Source organism: Podarcis pityusensis (genome assembly GCF_964106645.2).
Source record: "Podarcis pityusensis genome assembly, chromosome: 11".
Lineage (NCBI taxonomy): Eukaryota > Metazoa > Chordata > Lepidosauria > Squamata > Lacertidae > Podarcis > Podarcis pityusensis.
The window spans coordinates 59,121,776-59,141,400 of record NC_138036.1 but is presented as its reverse complement, the minus strand read 5'-3'; positions in this window follow the sequence as shown (position 1 = coordinate 59,141,400).

Here is a 19,625-nt window from a genome sequence, read left to right as displayed (position 1 = left end):
TACTTCTGGGTTTTTGATTTTCAGGAGCCAAAATGTTCAGCAACAGAGCGGTTCAAGAACCGAGGTACCACTGTAGTGAAATAATAATAATTAATACATACTGTAAATAAAAAGCAGTGAGATAGGTCTATCAGCTATTCAATCTATTTTGAATTGGCTGCCTCCTAAGAAGCTTAGCAAGAAAGAAGCTGCAGAGATTATAGCATTCTGTTCCTTCCCTCCCCTGCATTGCCTTCCCATTGCATTACAACTTTTATGAGCTATGCCATAAAAAAAAAATGAAAACTTGAAAGAGGATTCAAGTCATCATTCCACGTAAATAACTTTTTTCATCTTTACTTCCAACAAATCTATCAGCCGCTCTGTCCCTCAGTCAGAAGCGGAAGAACCACACCAGCCTTCAGTGAAGCACCAAAGGCAGCACCAACAAACAAACAACTAAGCAGTCCACTGAGAGATTCCTCCCTTAAAAATGTGATCAAATCGAAGCCACTAAATGCAATTCATACACAGCCACCCAGCTGAGTACAAATAGGCAAGGCTGTTTGCTTTTTTTAAAAAAGAAGGCACACTGTTAACATGTTTATTTTATAAGCCCTCTTCAGGTGTTACTTGCATGAGTAGGGCCAGTGTGGTGAAAGAGGCAGCAAGGCCATGAGTGTAGCCCCACCCCTAAAATGACGTGTCTGTTGGTGCTTCTGGGTGGGAGACGGTCTTCTCCCAGGACTGGTCCGGAACACATAGCACAGCATAGCACAGCATTCACCCCTCCAGACGTTCAAGCAAGCAGCAGATCTTAGCAGAAGCTGAGACTGAGGATATGTAGCATCTGGGTTTAGTGATTTATTTACAGGATCAAAATAAAGAACAGAGCAATCATGGTGTGTCTCTCCTCCTGCGAGAGAGTACAGCAACAGAAACAGAACAAAGAACAAAGAAGACGGAAGTGGCGTACAGTTCCTTCTGTTCCCACACTTCCAAAGAATAGAATGTCAACACATGGAGCATGTGATCTAGTAGTCACACATTCTGCAGCACGAGAGAGAATGATACTCCTGACATCATCTTCTCCTGCTAGGCCATAATTTCTGTAGCTGGGAGCCTTTTCTCCCCAAGCCATTTGGAACTCTAATTAACCAGGTTTCTAAATTGCATAGGAAGACTCCATGCGCAGAGTAGGCTTTTTGCTTCTCAAGTCATTGCCTACCATGGTGATGGGCCCATCTAATTTGTGGTCAGGACTAAAAACATTGTGCCAAGGAACTGTTAAGCAAGCCCAGGTCATCCACGGGACAGAAAAGCACGGGAGGCATGGAGCTTTTTAGTAACAGAAAATAACAACACAGTGGAGTCCTCAGGTTCATCTTAATCCAGCTGAGACGTTGCTGAAAGTGACCACTGGCCCTGCTCTTCCCCCTCTAGCTTCTCTCTCCTGATCCCTCCCAAGCAGAGAAAGGCTACATCAAGGGGGGTGGGCTCCTCCTCTGGGCCTGTCTGTGGGACACTCCTTGAGCAGGGTGTACCAGAGGGAGAGGAGAGCCAGCAGGACTGGGACCATCCTACTTCTGGCTAGCAGGGGCAACCTCTGACTCCTCTCTGAGTCTGCACTTACACTGTGACTCTCAGCCTCCAACCTTGTCTTGGGAGGCCTTCCTTCTCCTTGATCATTCAAACCTCCTGCTTCTAGCACCTCCCGGCTCATCCTTTCCCCAGATTTCTCTTCAGTGTCTCACCATCAAGATCTGAGATCTAGGTCTTCTTCTGTGTCCTCCCTGGGGGGGGGGCTCTTAGGCGGGCAGCTCCTGCCACTCTTCCTCATCCAGCCAGTCCCTGACACATGGTTACCATGCTTGCCCTCTTTGTGCGAATGATGCTTGTAGAAGGCTGTAGTAAGATAAAGGTAAAGGGACCCCTGACCATTAGGTCCAGTCGTGACCGACTCTGGGTTGCAGCGCTTATCTCGCTTTATTGGCCAAGGGAGCCGACGTACAGCTTCCGGGTCATGTGGCCAGCATTACTAAGCCGCTTCTGGTGAAACCAGAGCAGCACATGGAAACGCCATTTACCTTCCCGCCGGAGTGGTACGTATTTATCTACTTGCACTTTTGACATGCATTCAAACTGCTAGGTTGGCAGGAGCAGGGACCAAGCAACGGGAGCTCACTCCGTCACGGGGATTCGAACCGCCGACCTTCTGATCGGCAAGCCTTAGGCTCTGTGGTTTAACCCACAGCGCCACCTGCGTCCCAGAAGGCTATAGTATTTTCTAGAATCTAGATGCTGCTAGTGAGACTGTCATATGTCAATAATCTTCTTCAGTGGGGCCCAAGAGACTGAATCCTCTAAGGATGGGATCCAGAGTGACAAACAAGAATTATCTATATCCGCAAAACATTTTAGGACTGAGCTGAAATTTTATTGTTGTGAGGTTGAGGCAGGGGGTTATTTCAGCAATTTTCAGGGGATGGGAAGGGCGTCCTGGCAGCAAAGACACAGGTGGTATGGTTGTTAGAATGTCAGATTAGAACCTGGCCATGAATCTCACTGGGTGACCTTGGGCAAGTTGCTGTCACCCAGCCTAACCTACCTCACAGGGCTCTCTTTTAGATTAGCCTCTTACTGACAAATAAAATGACAAACTGTGGGTTGTTCTTAATGGATTGAGAAGCTCTAAGCACAACTGAGGGCTGAAGTAGACATGATGGTGACAGAAATGCGTGACTGCATCTCTATCTTATTCCTACTGAGACAAATAGCAGCTTTGGGAAGGTTTGGAAAATACAGGGCAGGGAAAGGGTCAAAGACCCAATCTGAATCAGGCTCACTTGTGGCTGGTATTTGCAAAAACAAAATAAAAAGAAGTTTAAAGAGATAAAGATGCATCAAACCTGTCGCAGTGTCAAGTCTGGCCTTTGGGCTAAAAAGTTGAGACAGTATTCCTAAAATGCAAGGAAGCTCTGAAAACCTTCCAAAGCTATAGCATTTTCAATAAATTTCATGGCTCCAATGAGGTATGCAGCGCACACCCGCCTCTCAGGACTAATTCTGAAGTTACTGTGAGCCTAGAAAATTGCTATTTCTTGACCTAAAAGAAGGTTAAAACACTTTCACTGAAAATTGATTCACTTTAAAGTATTTAGCACTATTCGTATTTTCTAGCAGTATATATGACAGGGCTGGTTTCAATTGGCACTTTATGTAGCTGTTGTGGAAAGCCCATCATACAGCTAGAGAAGTCTGAATGAGTGTTAAACAAGATGGGCCATTTTGTTCTCCCCCCCCCCCTTCTAAAATTAACACACACACACATACACTCCAACAGCACAGTGCTGGGATTTTACTGTGTCTCTGTGTGTCCTCTCTGCAAACAGATGTGTACATCTTAAAAACAAAGTGACCAAAGGAGATTGTTAGTTTTCTTTTGCTGTATGCCAAAGGAATGTATGCCACTGCATGCTGACATTTTGAAGGAATCTGTCAGGCATTTCTAATGACCTGTGTTATATCTTTCTGTCTGAGGTAAAGAAGAAGAGGTAAAAATATGTCATTGAGGTCACTCTCTTTGGACCAATCATTCTTAGCTGAGATGCTGGCCTCCGTAGGTATCCTTTGAGCAAACCAAATTCTTTCATTCTCATTATTCATCATGGCTCTGATAACCTTGAGCTCAATAAACATGGTGGCTGGTAGCACTGGTGGTCATGTGATTGGCTCTTAGAAAGGCATCAACAATGCAGATTATGGCTGCCAGATTTAATACTTTCAACTAACCTCTGTTTAATATTTTAATTCATCATGCCAGTTTTTGTGAGGTGCAATACTTGTTGGAAGAAGAGCAGAGAAAATTTTTCCCATATTTTTTTTTCTTTATCTGAGCATTTATGTGTAATTTTCACAGCCTACATTTCCTGCCACAAGCCTCAAACCCTTCAGTAATGACTGACAGGGACACTTTTGTTACTGTAATATCACTTAAAAATTTGCCGAACACTTAGGAATGAAGTGGTAATCATCTGTCTCTTTTATGGCTCCTGAGAGAGCTGAGATATAATCAACAACATAACAAAGAAAAAGTTTTATTCCAGCTAGCAGCAGCGAGGCAAGAAGCATTTTCAAAAGAGGGGGAATCCTTAAAAAAACACAAAACTTTTAAAGACCCATTGAAACCTGTAGCAAGAGCCTGAGAAATTCAAAGATGAATGAACGCTCCTCCCCACTCCATTGTTTCTGAAAATATCTTGTGGAATATCAGAGTTGGAAGGACCTCTCCCCTGAGTTTTGGTGAACAGAATTTTGCTCTGCCAAAATTCCAGACTGGATATTGAAATCCAGTACAGTATAGCTTCTGTGTTTCACTCCAAGACCATCTTTTTGCCTGTGTCTGAGGGCAAAGCTACATCCACATGACAGAAATCCCCTTCACGATGGGCCCATCCAGGATTGAGAGCTGAGGATGTACCGGTACGTATTTCATTTTCTGTGCCCTGGTGTGATCCCAGTTCAGAATGGGCCTCTGTGCCTGCAATTTGCAGTTGGGGGCTGGGGGAAACTCCCATTTGCTGCAGTGGGAGCTTTTTCATTTCCAGTTGCATGCTCTTGGGGAAGCGGGCATTCCAGATTGGAACTGAAGCAGGGGGCAAAGGGCTAAACCATTGGTTCTTTGTGTTGACTACTTATGCAAGAAAATTCTTGATTTAAAATATTTTAGGTCACTCTTCTGATCAAGCGCATGTCCAAAGCAAACCCAAAGGTAAAACAATACAAATTAACATAAAATAATGAAATAATACAGAACCAGAGAGAACATAATTGAGGCAGACCATCAGCCAGTTAGCAAGGATCAAAGCCTGCAGCATAGAGATGTGATGTAGGTCTAATTGGGAGGAAATTCTATAGGCATGGGGCCACTACACAGAAGGCCCTCTTTCTTATGACCACTTGTGTTACCAACCTAGGGGTGGGCACACCTGGTGAGCATCTGAAGCTGGTCTTAAGGTGCAGGCAGGATAGTATAGGTGTAGGCAATTCAATAAATAGCTTGGGTGCAAACTATTTAGGGCCTTTAAGGTCAAATCTGCATTTTAAATTGAGCCTGGAAACACACTGGTAATGAGTGCAGCTAAAATAATGGCCATGTTAGCTAACTACCTAACCCCCAATAAAGTCTGGCAGCTGAACCAGCTGAAGTTTCTGAACTTCTCAAAGAACACATTGTAATAATCTAGTCTGGAATTGAGTAGAGTTTGGATTATTGTGGGCAGTGACCCTCTACTGGCTGCACTATGCTGGTTTCTGATGCAGGTGGATTAAAAACAAACAAAAAACCCACCACCTTTCCTTTATCCCAAGATAGCAGGAGGAGAAAGTGAGGAAGAGAAAGACATTACTTGGATCCAAATGTTCCTGCATGGAGTTCTGCTTACAGAATGGGACACTCACAGGTCTCTGGTGCCCCTTCTCTTTACAGACCCCTGTCCATTTCAGATATACTCTCAGGGGTTGGGGGACCCTTCTGATCAGTGTGGGAGGTAGCACTGGGTAGTGTAGAAAGGAAATTAGAGAAAATAATCTTCTACCTCCATTTCCATAAGCTTTATGCAAAAAGGCTTCCACGGAATCCAAGCCAAGGGCTTCTTCCATTCAATGGAGGTTTTTTATATATTTAACATAGATCAATTTGGGGGGGGGGGGACCCACCTTGAGTAGCAGAGAAAGTGAGGCAAATGTACAAACTGTGGCTGAATTTGTACCACAGATCAACATCTTACTGAATTTCCCAGAACTCACAAAATGTTTAAAGATTATTTTCAGATGAATTCATCCCAGAGGATGTTATTTACATATGTATTCATGCTGACAGGTGCTGTAAACTACTCTTCAAAGAAAACCGAATAGATAATAGAAAGAAACACAATATATAAGCCCTTGCATGTTTTAATTTAATTGTGACTCTGTAACACACATCTGGTTTGCAGAACAAAAAATGGAGATAAAACAGGAAGATACCCAACTTAACTGAAAGCTAAAATTGGTACCTACATTTCAAATTCTGGAACCTTTTAGTCAGACATTATTTAAATGAGGGTAGTCTGCTTTTGGAAAGTTTATTATAAGAAGGGCTTAGCCAGAATTTGATTGGGTGCAATTTCACCTCATATGTTAAGTGCATACAGATAGCAGACCACCTTGTCCAAAATCATCCTATGGTGGCTTCATCAGTGCCACTTCAAAACACCATCTAATTTAACCAGAATTAAGGATATGTTAGAGATCATAATGAAAATGGCTCACCAATATTTGCCATTCGCAACTGTGAATTTGGTTTGAATATGTGACATTAAGTCAGTTTGGGGGGCTGCAGCTAAAGATGCACTAATAGTGGTGAAGGGAAGTGGCATTTTTTCTTCTTCCCACTTTTTGGCCATGGGAAGTATGGTCTGAAGGCACACGAGGCCACAACCTCACTGAAAGCTGTCCAACTTCAGAAGGGCTCACTGTAACTGCCAGTCAGTTACAGTTACTGCAAATTGGTGGCTACAGTGACCTCCTTTGCAGCTACAATATCAGTGTCACAGATAGTGGCACTTCCGTGATTGACACTGGAAGCACATGTTCAAAGGGATTTGCTGTAACTGCCAATCATCAGTTATATGATGCTACTTTGAAATCTGTTTGCAGCAAGTCGTTTGCATTCAAACTGCTTCCTGCTGCAAATGAAGCATCTTTCCTCTGTAGGCACAGTTGTCTACAGAGGAAAAGTGCTCTGTTCACAATAAGTGGTTTGGATGAGTCTTTGTTCCATCATTGCTGGTATAAGCTTGGGAATCATGTACCAGAATAACAAGCAAAGGATGACTTTCCAGGTAATACACTCCTATTCATTTCACTTTCAGCATGTGAGTCCATGGAGTGTTCAGCATTTCTGTTTGTCCACTGAAATAACCCCCTATCTGACTGTGGGCCTAAGCTCCAACTCCTTTTGGTTGAACCATTTGCAACTCCTGTGGATTTTCTAACCTCATGTTTTCTCTCATAGTAATTATATGTATCATAGTCAAGTAGCCCAAAATCTACCCAATTTGCATTTTTCTTTTAAGCTTTTTTTAAAAAAACAACAACAACTGAGCATGCTTCTGCTAAAATGCACAAGATCATTAAGTGAAAAGCAGAACCCAGCTGTCCTCAATCACCTGAAGGGTGCAATGAATTGTACAACAGGCCTCTTCTTAAAGACCCATCCATCCAGGCTCAAGAGCAATGAGCTGATTGGGGCTTTTTGTTCTCTGAACTCACTTATAGCTTGATGCTCTTGGTTGTCAGTGTGGTGATATCATTGGAAGATGTGTGTTATGTTATGGAAGGAAGCTCTCTTGGGGGTTTATGAAGGGCACTGCAGCCTCAGCCTGGAGCTGACTGTAAGGGGCTGCTAGCAAGGAATGGGACCATGATAAAATAAAAGAAGTCCTGAAACTACCTCCTGATTCTCATATATGAAGATACATTATATTGAAGAAATATAATGTCTGAAAGAACATCACATTCAGAATAGGTATTTCAGGGTTATGATACTTAGCTCAAAAAGATACAACTACTTTACAGGTGGCTAAAAAATGTGCCTAGCAGACAAGGCACATTTTAGCAGATTTTAGGTTTATCATCTTTCATGATGTGTTCTAGTTCAAGAGATAACTGGATAGTCATAGGCACAAATAAATGGGATTTAAAAGAAGACATCAGAATGTCTTGGTTGGTCCCATGTGTATGAGCCATGAATGGACATATCAATTTTATGGTACACAGCATCTCATTATACAGGTGGTTAGAACGGGGATGGGAAGGAGAGTACTACAGCGAGAGAGAAACAAGCCTTCTTTAAAAAAACAAAACCCACCAATGGTTGCTCTGAGATGCTCTGAAGAACAATGACAATGTTTCCTGGAAATGAGCTGGGAAAAAGCCACAGCGTATCCTGGTCCGCAAGTCTGTCTGTATCTGCTCTTGTATTTCTGCCAGACTGATCATGAGTCACCTAACACAAACTGTCACCCTGATCCAGAGCAGCTGTCTAATTGCAATTTTGTTATTATTAATTACACAGTAGAAAATCATTTGTAATTAGCTCAGCCTAAATCATAGTTTAAACAGCCAAAAATTACATTACAATCTAAAGTATAATTAAAGCACTACAGTAAAGTGTTTATTTAAACCCAGTTTAGTTGCAGCAGATTTTTCAATCAGGGCATCAGGCTCACACATAGATTTAATTAGTCTCCAGCACTGACAGTGGCGTACTGCATTTATTCATTGAGCATCAATATTGCTGAACAAATGTAAATAAAATTTAGACAGGCATTCTTTAAAGGGACAGTCACAGAAACATCTGGGAGAGATAATGAGGGCTGGGGTGATATGAATGTTAATCAGCTCTCAGTGCACTCCTGGCATCTGCAGCTTTTCACAGGCTCAGGGTACAGCGTCTAAACTCCAGATATTTACACTTGAAATCCCACTTGTTTGCTATGGCATGGTGAAAATTTCTGAAAATACTTTGGCTAGAGTGAGAATTCAACATAGGCAGTTGGACCATATCCAAGGCTGTGTTGGCAGATGCATTATCACTGGACTTGAGGAAGGGAATTGCTCTTGAGGCCTGACTCTGGAGTGATGGAAAGTGACCTTCCTAAGGAGCTTTGAATGATTTCAGACAGAACAAAAGCCCTGTTCAAGTCTCCTGTTTGAGTGTGAACTCCACACACAAGTGAGGCAGGCAGGGTTGAGGGTGCTGAGCTCCACTGCTGCATCTTCGTCATTACTGTCATCTTCCAATTCTTGCATAATTGGGGTTAACATAAGAAGAGTCTTCTGGATCAGGCCAGTGGTCCATCTAGTCCTGCATCCTGTTCTCACAGTGGCTAACCAGATGCCTGAGGGAAGCCCTGGGGGCAGACTTTGGTCATTCACATTTCAGTGGCTCCCTGTGCAAGGTCAAAATTTGGTGCCCCCCCCCGCCTCTCACTTTCCATTCTGCGCCATTCACTATGTCATGGTTGCAACACCCTGTGGCAGCCCCTCGACTTGGTGCCCAGTCGCACTGCCCTAAATCTGCCTCTGGAAACCCAGTAGCAGGACCCAATCACAAGAGCAGTCTCCCCTCTCGTAGTTTCTAGCAACTGGTATTCAGAAGGAGACTGCCTCTGACGGTGGAGGCAGCTTATAGCCATCATGGCTAGTTCTAAATCATGCACCTAATTCTTCCACTCCATGGATAGAGAAGATCCCCCACTTCACCAGGTTGCTTCCACAAGTATGATAGCAATGGAGATAATGCAGGGCTGGCCCACCCATGAGGCCAGTTGAGGCGACCACCTCAGGTGGCAGGCTACACAGGGGCAGCAGATTCCAATGTTTGTCTTTCTTCCCCACTTGTTCCTGATCTTCACTCACCCCTTTTTTTCCTGGCAGGAAGGGGGCATCATTTGGGGGCTTGCCTCAGATGCCAAAATGTCTTGCACTGGTCCTGAGATAATGGCATGGGGTCAGAACACAGAATACTGATGGCTACCTACCTGAATCTAGAACTGTGTTCACCCTGTTCATGCTCAGGGTTTACATATGATCAGAACACCCATATAGACCTTAAATATTACTAGATTGTCCAGCTACAGTGGAAAACAGTAGTCCCACATCTCGTCTTCTTCCCCACCCACATTAACACTCAGTAAATAGAAGTGGTGCTGTGGGTAAAACCTCAGTGCCTAGGACTTGCCGATCGTATGGTCGGCGGTTCGAATCCCCGCGGCGGGGTGAGCTCCCGTCGTTCGGTCCCAGCTCCTGCCCACCTAGCAGTTCGAAAGCACTCTTAAGTGCAAGTAGATAAATAGGGACCGCTTTATAGCGGGAAGGTAAACGGCGTTTCCGTGTGCTGCGCTGGTGCTGCTCGCCAGCTGAAGCTTCGTCACACTGGCCACGTGACCCGGAAGTGTCTTCGGACGGCGCCGGCTCACGGCTTCTAGAGCGAGATGAGCACGCAACCCTAGAGTCGGACACGACTGGCCCGTACGGGCAGGGGTACCTTTACCTTTACCTTTTTAAATAGAAGTGCACAGTGTGATGTCATCATTGCTGAAAGTTCTTTTTCCTCACAGGTGGCAGCTGGGGTGAGACATGGAGAAACTCAGAGCCAGATGATGTCATGTTATGTATTGTTACCAAATAAATTAATAAAAGAGGTTTCTTCAGATATTGATAGGAGGGAGTAATTGAACCTTAACCTTTGGGGAAGGGTGAATGTTCTCAAAATGAATATTCTTCCCAGATTTATTTATATCCTGAGCTTCCAGTTTTTATATCTGGATCATATCTTTAAAAGATAAAATTGTTTAGGAAATGCCTTTGGGGCTCAACTACACCAAGAATATCCTTACAGAGAATACAACTACAAATTAAAGAAGGAGATTTCGGAATTCCAGATTTGGAACTTTATCACTATGCTTATTTACTGTCGAGTATTAAATATTGGAAATCCATTGTTGGTCCTAATTTTCTGAGTTGGGCAACCCTAGAATGTATGCACCTTGCACCTTTTGTTGGTTGGACAATACTAGGATTGACATATTTGAAATCTTAGGTGACTCTGGATACAGTTAAATCTCTTAGAAGGAAATAGAATATTTTTTGCAAATAAAAATAAAATGATCGATTTTCACATGCTAAACTTACTTTGTGGGGAAACCCCACACTAAGAATTGCAAAAAAGTTGGTAATATAGAAAAACTGGATGGAAGCAGATGTACTGACATTGGACCAACTGATAGATGAGGAAGATGAATTTTACACTTTTGCTGTTCTAAGACAAAAATATAACCTATCAGATGCAGCCCAATGGCAACATCTCCAGTTACAACATCTCCAAACAAGTGTGAGCCATCAGCCCTTTAAATGAGCCAAACTCATTTAAAAACAAAAAGCCAGCAATTATTTTTTATTGATATTTATTAGCAATACATAAATTCAATATACAAATTGTAAGAAATAATTGCAATAAAGAATTAGAACTTTCAATACTACCCAGAGAGTGTGAAAATGTTTTAGTCTCAATACCCAAGGTGTCATTTGATTTAAAATTAAAACTTCTACAATATTTAGAGTTTATTGGACTCCTTTACGGTAGTATTTTAAAAAAAAGTTAGCTAAGATAGCTCATTGTTCGATATGTGGCAAGGACAATGCCTCTATGAAACACTGTTCTATATTTACTAAATTTTGGGAGAAAGTGCTGGACTGTGTAACTATGACTGTGCAGAAAAAGTTAAATCTTTCAGGGGAGAATATTTGATTGAACTATATACCTGCAGTATGGAAATTATCAAAGGGACAACGAAAATGGATTTTGCATGCCCTAATGGTGGCCAAGAGACTGATATTGATAACTGGAAAAATAAAGATATGATACCCTTTAATCAATGGATTGATGATATGACATCACTCGCAACTTTTGAACAGACTGCTTATAGGCACAGACTTTGCTTGGATAAATATAGAAGGCTATTAACATTTACATAAGTATTAGGATACGAACATTATACCAATTTATATAATGTATGGGAATATTGTATATTGCATGTTTGCATACATATACATATACATTTATATATATTCTTTTTTATATGTATCTTTTACTTCATTATTCTTTATCACTTTATTTCTTTTAATTGAAATCACTTCAATAAAATATAAATATTATGTATTGTTACTAGAGATATTTAAAAGAAAGAGGAAGAGCCTAAAGAATGCTGGTTTTGGTGGCAGCTCTATATGGTTCCACCTTTTCCCAGAGGGGAAACAAACTTCTCCCTATTCTCATTCCTACTCAGATTATAAACCTATGGTCAAAAACCATCATGCTTTATTGATTTTATGTAGTTTGTCCTGAGAGCCTTTTTGGCTGAAGAGTGAGGTGTAAAAGTTTTGATTCATTAATATTGGATTTGGAGATGGAAGTTGCATGCAGTGTATTCTTCTTATGTTGATTCATGGGAACCCAGTGTGGTGTAACTGTTACAGAGTGTTGGAATATGTCAGTGATGGGGAGTCTCTGTCCCCTCCAGATGTTGTTGAACTCCAAATCCCATCATGTTCATGGTCAGGAATGATGGGAACTGGAATCCAAAAACCTCTGGAGGGCCACAGGTTCCACATCCCATCCTCACCCAGCCATGAACATGGGCCACTCACTAAGTCTAAGCATCTCCACAGGGTCTTAATGAGCATAAAGTTAGAGGAGAACCATGTATGCTACTTTGAGCTCCTTGGAGAATAGCAGGATACAAGTAACTAAATCCTAGTGTAAGAGGCTACAGAGGGATTCCTCCTTGTTTCCCCAAAACATTGCTTCTATGAATACCTTGCTTTTTGCCTGCAAGTGATGTCCTGTGGGCAGCAGTGCTGTGCTTATTGAGATGGAGATGGGGCAAGACAAGGTGGTGGCCCTGCACATCGCACCATCCCCAAGCGGGCGCAACTTCCTCTGCTCCCCTCCCCCTCAGTAACCAGCACGGAAGCACTGTAGGAATGTCCCATTTGCTTTCATCTTGTATGGAAGTGCTGACCAGCTAGGCAGGGATGGGAGAGAAATTTGATTCGGTTCACATTGGAAGGTGAGCCTAACTAATTTGCACTTTCCAAAACAATAAGAGAACCAAAACACAGCCATCCTTTGAAATTTGCACTTCTCCGAATTTTGGATGCAGTTCCTCAGCCAAGAAACATGCACAAAAATGCATGGATTAATGAAAACAACGCACAACAATATTACAGAAAATTGCTCTGAAAAAAGGTTTATATTTGGGGACACTGAAATGCTGATGAATTTTCATAACGATTTTTCATAAGGATTTTTGTTTAAATGCAAACTGATGGGGAAATGTAGATTGGAAAAATTAAAACAGAGAACTAAAATGGTCAGATCTGTTCATTTCATTACCTATCTTCATTTAGTCTTTGCATGTCCCTATCTAAGAACAGCAAGCTATTTTTTCACCTCCTTGATTTGGGAAAAAGCACCACACCAATGTTGTAGATACTTTGAAATTAAAAGCTGATACTTGTCTGATACATTTCTGTCAGTGGGAGTGATCAATTAATGACTTTCTACTGAGCAGCATCCTGAGGTCAGAACATTTTTATTCTGCAGAGGAAAAGAGCTATGAAGACGTCTGTTAACCATATCTGATCCTGGAAAATAATCTTCCTTTTATTTATTATGCTGTAGAATGCAACCCTGTTCATATGCTTGACTGTTCCAAGCTTGTTTTAATCATCTGATACTTGGCTTACAAGAGTTGATGGTATGATGGTACTCATTCCCTCCCATTCTCCCATATTTAGCAGCATTATCAAAACTGCATATATATGAAAATTCATTTATCCAAATAGGTGATTGTTTTTCTGAATGCTTTTGTTGCTGCTGCTATATTCCAAGATTGTAGAGCAGGGTCAGGAAACGTTCTCCAGCCTGGAGGCCACATTTTCTTAAGGGCAACCTTCCACTGGGCACATTCCAGTGGTTGGCAGAGCCAGAGGCAAAAGGAAGAAAAGCAGTGAATGTTCACTTTCTACAATGTTCTAGTTTCTGCACACACCTCTCTCTCCTCCATTCATATAAGGAAGAAGAATGATCAATGTTCAAAGACACATTCCAGCCAGACAAAACCACTCGGGGGAGGGGGATGAAGTGGTACTGATGAAGGCTGCGGTCTGGGAAGACAGACAGAGAAACTTGAAAGGCCGCAATTGGTTTCTAGACATGAGGTTCTAGACCCTTGCTGCACAGTATTTAGGAATACTTTTGGGAAATTGCAATCTTATATCACCGGAGAATAAGACACGAGACAAAGTGTACTGTGTATGTGTGTGGGATGACATTCAATATGTAGAAGATGGAAGACAAATGCAGAACCTTTCTAGGGCTGAAGCTGAGGATCCTCAGCAAGGAACTGGTAGCCATAAATGATGTCAGTTAGAAGAAACTATCTTGAAGGACTTGAGAAGTCTGAATTGCTCCTCACTGAATAGATTTTAGCCTTGGGATTTTGCTTTCACTGCTCCTTGGTTCTGATTCAGCAAAGCTAATTAGGCATGTGCTCAAATCCACCATCATTCAATAAAATACTTTAAGGATGAGCTTTAAAATACTTTAAGGATGAGCTTAAACGGTTTGCTTAATTGAAGTTCTCAAGTGGAAATTAATTCTCTTCTGAGCCAGCTTATGTAGACTGGTTGGTCAAAAGCAGCTTCTGCAAGTGAAGAGTTTCCATCAGCTTTGTGATAAGCCAGAATCTGGGGGTGGTGGTTGAAATTATTGAGATGCTCACAATGCTTTTGCAGTTTGTGACCAATATTCTTAGGGCCTAATAAAGGGCAAAATGGGTAGCTCTATGTTCTATTGAGCTTCTAATTGAGTGAATTACATTGGGAGAAGGTATCCAACGATCTTCTACTTAAGGGTTAAAATAATAAAAGCACAGCTATTGACTAATAAAGACTTACTTGATTATCAAAATCTATGTAACTTTCAGCTTTTAAATGCAAACAGCAGAAAGTGTTTCTCTCAATAGTCATCTTACAGTGTGTCTGTTTGCTGATGCTAAAGTGAATTTGACATAATGGTAAGTAGTTCAAACAATCTATATTACTGGAAGCTTTCTCTCACATACTATTGATTTTCTTACCCCATCTGCAGCATGCTCAAAAGCACTTCCTATTCTGTTTACCATTGTATACAGCTGGAATGCATGGTTTCACACTGTCTAATGGAATTAAGCAAACCCAGAAAGGCATTTTCCTGGAAAATGCAATGTATTTATTTGTAGCTCAGCAAAAGGTAAGAGCAAATAAGTGTCTTGCTAATTTAACTAGGCAGCATAAGAAGTTTGGATTTGTTAGCTGGAAAGAGTTGACAGACACACAGAGACACACAGACACATACATTATATATGGGGGGGGGGAGGACTGTGTGTAAAAAGACCTTACCTTGAAGGCAAGTATGTAGGTGTCAGGGTTTATAAATCCCTTTATTTCTGAGGTTCAGGCTGTAAGAACCAGAGCAGCACAATCCTTCATGGGAGGAAGTTATCAAGTTGGAAGAACCAGAAGGTTTGCAGAAATATATATTAAAAAATCCCTTCAGGGGAAAAAACCCTCTAAGGTAAATCCCCCCCCCCAACAGCCTGGGATGAGTGGAGGATTTTACTTTTGGTAGACCCTCTTCCTGCAAGGGTTGCCCCAAAATTCTGACAGGCTAAATCTGCAAGAAATAAACCTCCTATGCCAGTGATTTCAACCAGTGTGCTGCGGTACCCTGAGGTGACTTGAATGATAGTCTGGGATGCTGCAGGCAACGTCGGCCTCTGTCGATCTTTCTTTCCCTCCCTCTTTTGATGTCCTCTCATGTCTGCCTCCCAAAAGCTTGCACAGCTGTTTGTTGCAGCAACCCTGGCTACAAGCTCCATCGGCAAATGGTGCCTCTGGGACTGGTCAGGGGGTGCTTCCCAGGTCCTTGTGGGGCAGTGTGAGGAGGCACCCCTCACTGGGGCTGGGGGCAGCTCAGAGACCAGGGACAGCAGCTGTGGCTGCCCAGAGGATGCCCAAGGAGAAGAGAGGAGACTGAGGGAATACTCCACAAGAGAGGATTCTCAAAAAGGGTGAGAGGCTGCCAGCTCTGCAGCCAAGGGGTGACATAACTGGGTTCCTGAGCCCCCCCCCCAGGGGTGCCACAGAAAGAATGTAGTTGGTCAAGGGAGCCGTGGACCCAAAAAGGTTGAAAATATCTGTCCTATGTGGTCAAAATAGTTGGCAGGATTCCTAAGCTCAATCTACCAGAACAACCCGCCTTCCTTAACCCAAACTCTAAAACTATTAAACAGTAAAGTGCTTTGCATTTACAGTACTTCCCAAAGTCCAGAGGTCAGAGCTTAATAAAAGGTTAGGAGCTATCCTAAGACCACAAGGGCTAGCTTAAATACCACATAGTCTAGAAGATATGGAAGATTTTAGTGAGAAGTTTCAAAGAATTGTCTCTTAAAACAAATATAATGAAATACAAAGTATAAAGAATTTTGTTGGGGGTGGGAGGAGGAACACAGCAAACATGGTACATGGAGACTTAAACAAATACATAGCTCAGTGTTTCCCAACCGGGGCCCCCCAGGATATTCCAAGGGGGCCACAGGTGGAAAATGTGTAAATGGGCCATAGCACAAGATTAAGGGGCCACAGAGGGAAGTGAGAAGTGAAGGGGAAAAACTAAAAAAATAAAAAATAAATCCTGATTGGCTGGCTATCCGCTTGGCCATTCACAAGCGGGTGGGGGGGGCCACCAGGGTCTAGCGCTCCTTTTTGGACGTTTGAAATGTTGGAAACATTTCAGTGCAGTGCAGATTTCAGTTTTGATAATAATAATACCTTTATTGTCAACGTACAACCTGTGTACAGTGAAAGTGACCGAGCCTCCCTCCCCTCCCCCCAAACACTCAATCTCATTGCACTCCGTGTGCTTGTCACACAACACACTAACCCCAAAAGTCAGTTGCACTATATTATTTTCCGTTCAGCAGCCTAACAGCCCATGGATAGAAACTGTTTTTTAGCCTGTTGGTAGACTGATTATACTTCTATATCTCTTGCCCAAGAGTAAAAGATTAAAGAGGTGCTGGCCGGGGTGTGAATCGTCCCTGAGAATTTTTCTTGCTCTCCTAAGGCAACAATCCCTTGCGATGTCATCTAGCGGGCTCAGGGGACAGCCCGTGATATCGTGTGCTGTATTCATCACCCTCTGTAAAGACTTTCTGTCCATGGCTGTCAGGCCAACGTACCACACTGTGATACAATATGAGAGGACACTTTCTATTGTGGACCGGTAGAAGGAGGTAATCAATTGTTGTTTAACATTGTTCTTTTGCAAGACCCTGAGAAAATGGAGTCTCTGTTGGGCCTTCCTAACCACCTGAGTTATATTGTTTTTCCAAGTGAGGTCTTCACTAAGGTAAATTCCCAGGAATTTAAAGGAAGAGACTCTCTCCACACAACCCCCCCCCCCGATATACAATGGGGCTAGTTTCCCTCTTTTCCTCCGAAAGTCCAACACCATCTCCTTTGTCTTGCTAATATTTAGGTGCAAGTTATTCTCTAAGCACCATGTAGCACCTTCCTTAACATCCCCCACTACTGCCAAAAGAATTCCCTACATACTGCAGCAATGACTCCCCCCTTTTTCTATTCTCCTTAACTTTATTTTTCCCTTTCAGAAAATGCATATAACAAACAATCCCTATATATGCCCCCCCAACAAGAAACATCCTATGCATATGTAATGTAAATGATATATTCAAATATTAAGCAAGTTTGTATAATAGTTGAGAATTGATTATATTGGTTAGGTGTCTTCAACTTAGCAGATTGCCCCCATGTGAGCTGTGGGTAGCTGGCGGTCTTAATATGAGTTTACAAATGTTAATGCATTTATTATTTTTCTCTTCAGATATCTGACAAAGTATGTAAGTTCACACTATGAATGGGATGCTCTCTAGAGGTTTTAGCACAAAATGGCTCAATATGGATTAAGTGATGTTGTGCAACACAAGAGCTTTGGTTCATGGTAAATAAGTCAGAGAAACCATTCACTGCACTCATGGAGACACATCAGACTGGGGAAGGTGGGTCAGCCCATAGATAATTGAAGCTGCTGATGCTTTTGTTTGTACTTCCTCTGAGACAAATTAGACATGAAAGGCAGAATCCATGCAATCCCAGTGCATAAGATCATGGTTCTTATATAATTCGTTTGTTTCAATAAGCCACATGCAGGGGGACGTTGTTGCTGGATTGTGCCCAGTGTTCTCACTGTTTCCATAATTGGCACAGCAGTATCAGTGATGATCCAAACAGTTCATTGTGCTTAATATGATTTTTCACACTGCTTGAGAATTATATCCTGATTATATCCTTTATCTGCATTACAGCGTGTCTTCTTTGGTAGAGTAAATTCCAGCAGTCAGATTAGCAGTAATCTGTTACCATGCTCAGATCAGTGATGGAGCAAATTTCTAACACTGCAAAAAGAGGATTCTTAAATGGTAAAGTAGTAATAGATGGTTCTAAAGGGAGCAAAAGTTAAAAGGAGACTTGGTAGGTTAAGGCAGCAAAGATTTAGAAATGTATAGTGCATACTTTTAATACTGTAGAAAAAAGCAAATAAGCAGGCGGAAGGGCAAGAGGATGGAATGTTGCCATAAAATATCAAATATTACCTTAAACAATTGTGTTTCATGTCCAGGTTGTTCCCTACAGTTGTCTGGAAATCTCAGGAGACATCTCTATGCAGGCTAGCCATTCAAGAGACTTGGGTGGGAAAGATCACTGATCTTTGGGTACATTATAAACGTCCAGGAGTTTGTTTTTATTAAAATTCTTAGTTCTGGTTCCCATGCCACTAGTGAAAAATGTCTGACTTCTGTTTTGTCTTGATGTGTAGATCCAGTTCCATTTGATTACCCCTAAATGCAGCAATAAAACATGAATGCTTTCTGGACTGCTTTCTCAATAACTCAAAATATCAGTAACTGAAAGCAATCTGCAAGATTAAACATTAAAAAAGAAACATCACAAATGCAATGGGTTATATCCAAAGTTAGATCTTGCAGACACCTCTGTGGAGAGGTTCCTACAATGTTGCTGCCTACCCCAAGAAGGCCATACCAAACTTAATTCTGCTCCAGCATTTGAATCAGCTCAGATATTAAGTAAAATGTATGGAAGAAGCTGGTTCTGAATCTCACCTTTATTATGTCTCTGAACTCTCACAAAATAGGGTTTACACTAATAATAATAATAATAATAATAATAATAATAATAATAATAATAAATTATTTTATTTATATCCCGCCCTCCCCAGCCGAAGCCGGGCTCATGGCGGCTAACAACAATAAAACAGTACAAAAGTGCAGCACAAACAACACTCTAAAACCATTCATTATAAAATTAACTCAAATCAAGCCACTGGCAACCATTGGGCCAGAGCTCCGCGAAGATTGCCGAGGGAGGGCAATTGGCTTTTTTCAGCACTCTAAAATGTTCAACACTCTGCTGTCCCTTTTGGTATTGTAAGAAAATATACTTGCTCCCACCCCCCACCCCCATATATTTACGCGCTGAGAGCCTCTAATATAGTGCTTGGAAGCACTTTACCAGAAAAATATGTTTTAATACCTTCCAACATTTCCCTTAGCATGTCGGATGGATTGATTATCTAGTCGTCTTCAGGTGTTTTCTGCAATTTTTTTTTTTTTAAATAATATTTATTAGAGTTTCAAAGAAGTTACAAAAAAGAGAAAAAGAAAAGGCAAAAGAAAAGGAAAAAAAAGAGAGCAGAAAATACAAAATACAAGAAAATATAAACAATTAAAAACATTTCCATCTTTCCATGTCTTATCTTTCATTTACTTGTTTCCCTGACCTCCTCACACCTCCCTTTTTTGTATTCTAGTTCAGTTAAATATTTCAGCAAATCCTTTCCGCTTGGATTTTATCCTAATAATTTATCTTAGTGTACTATAATTTTACATTCTCGT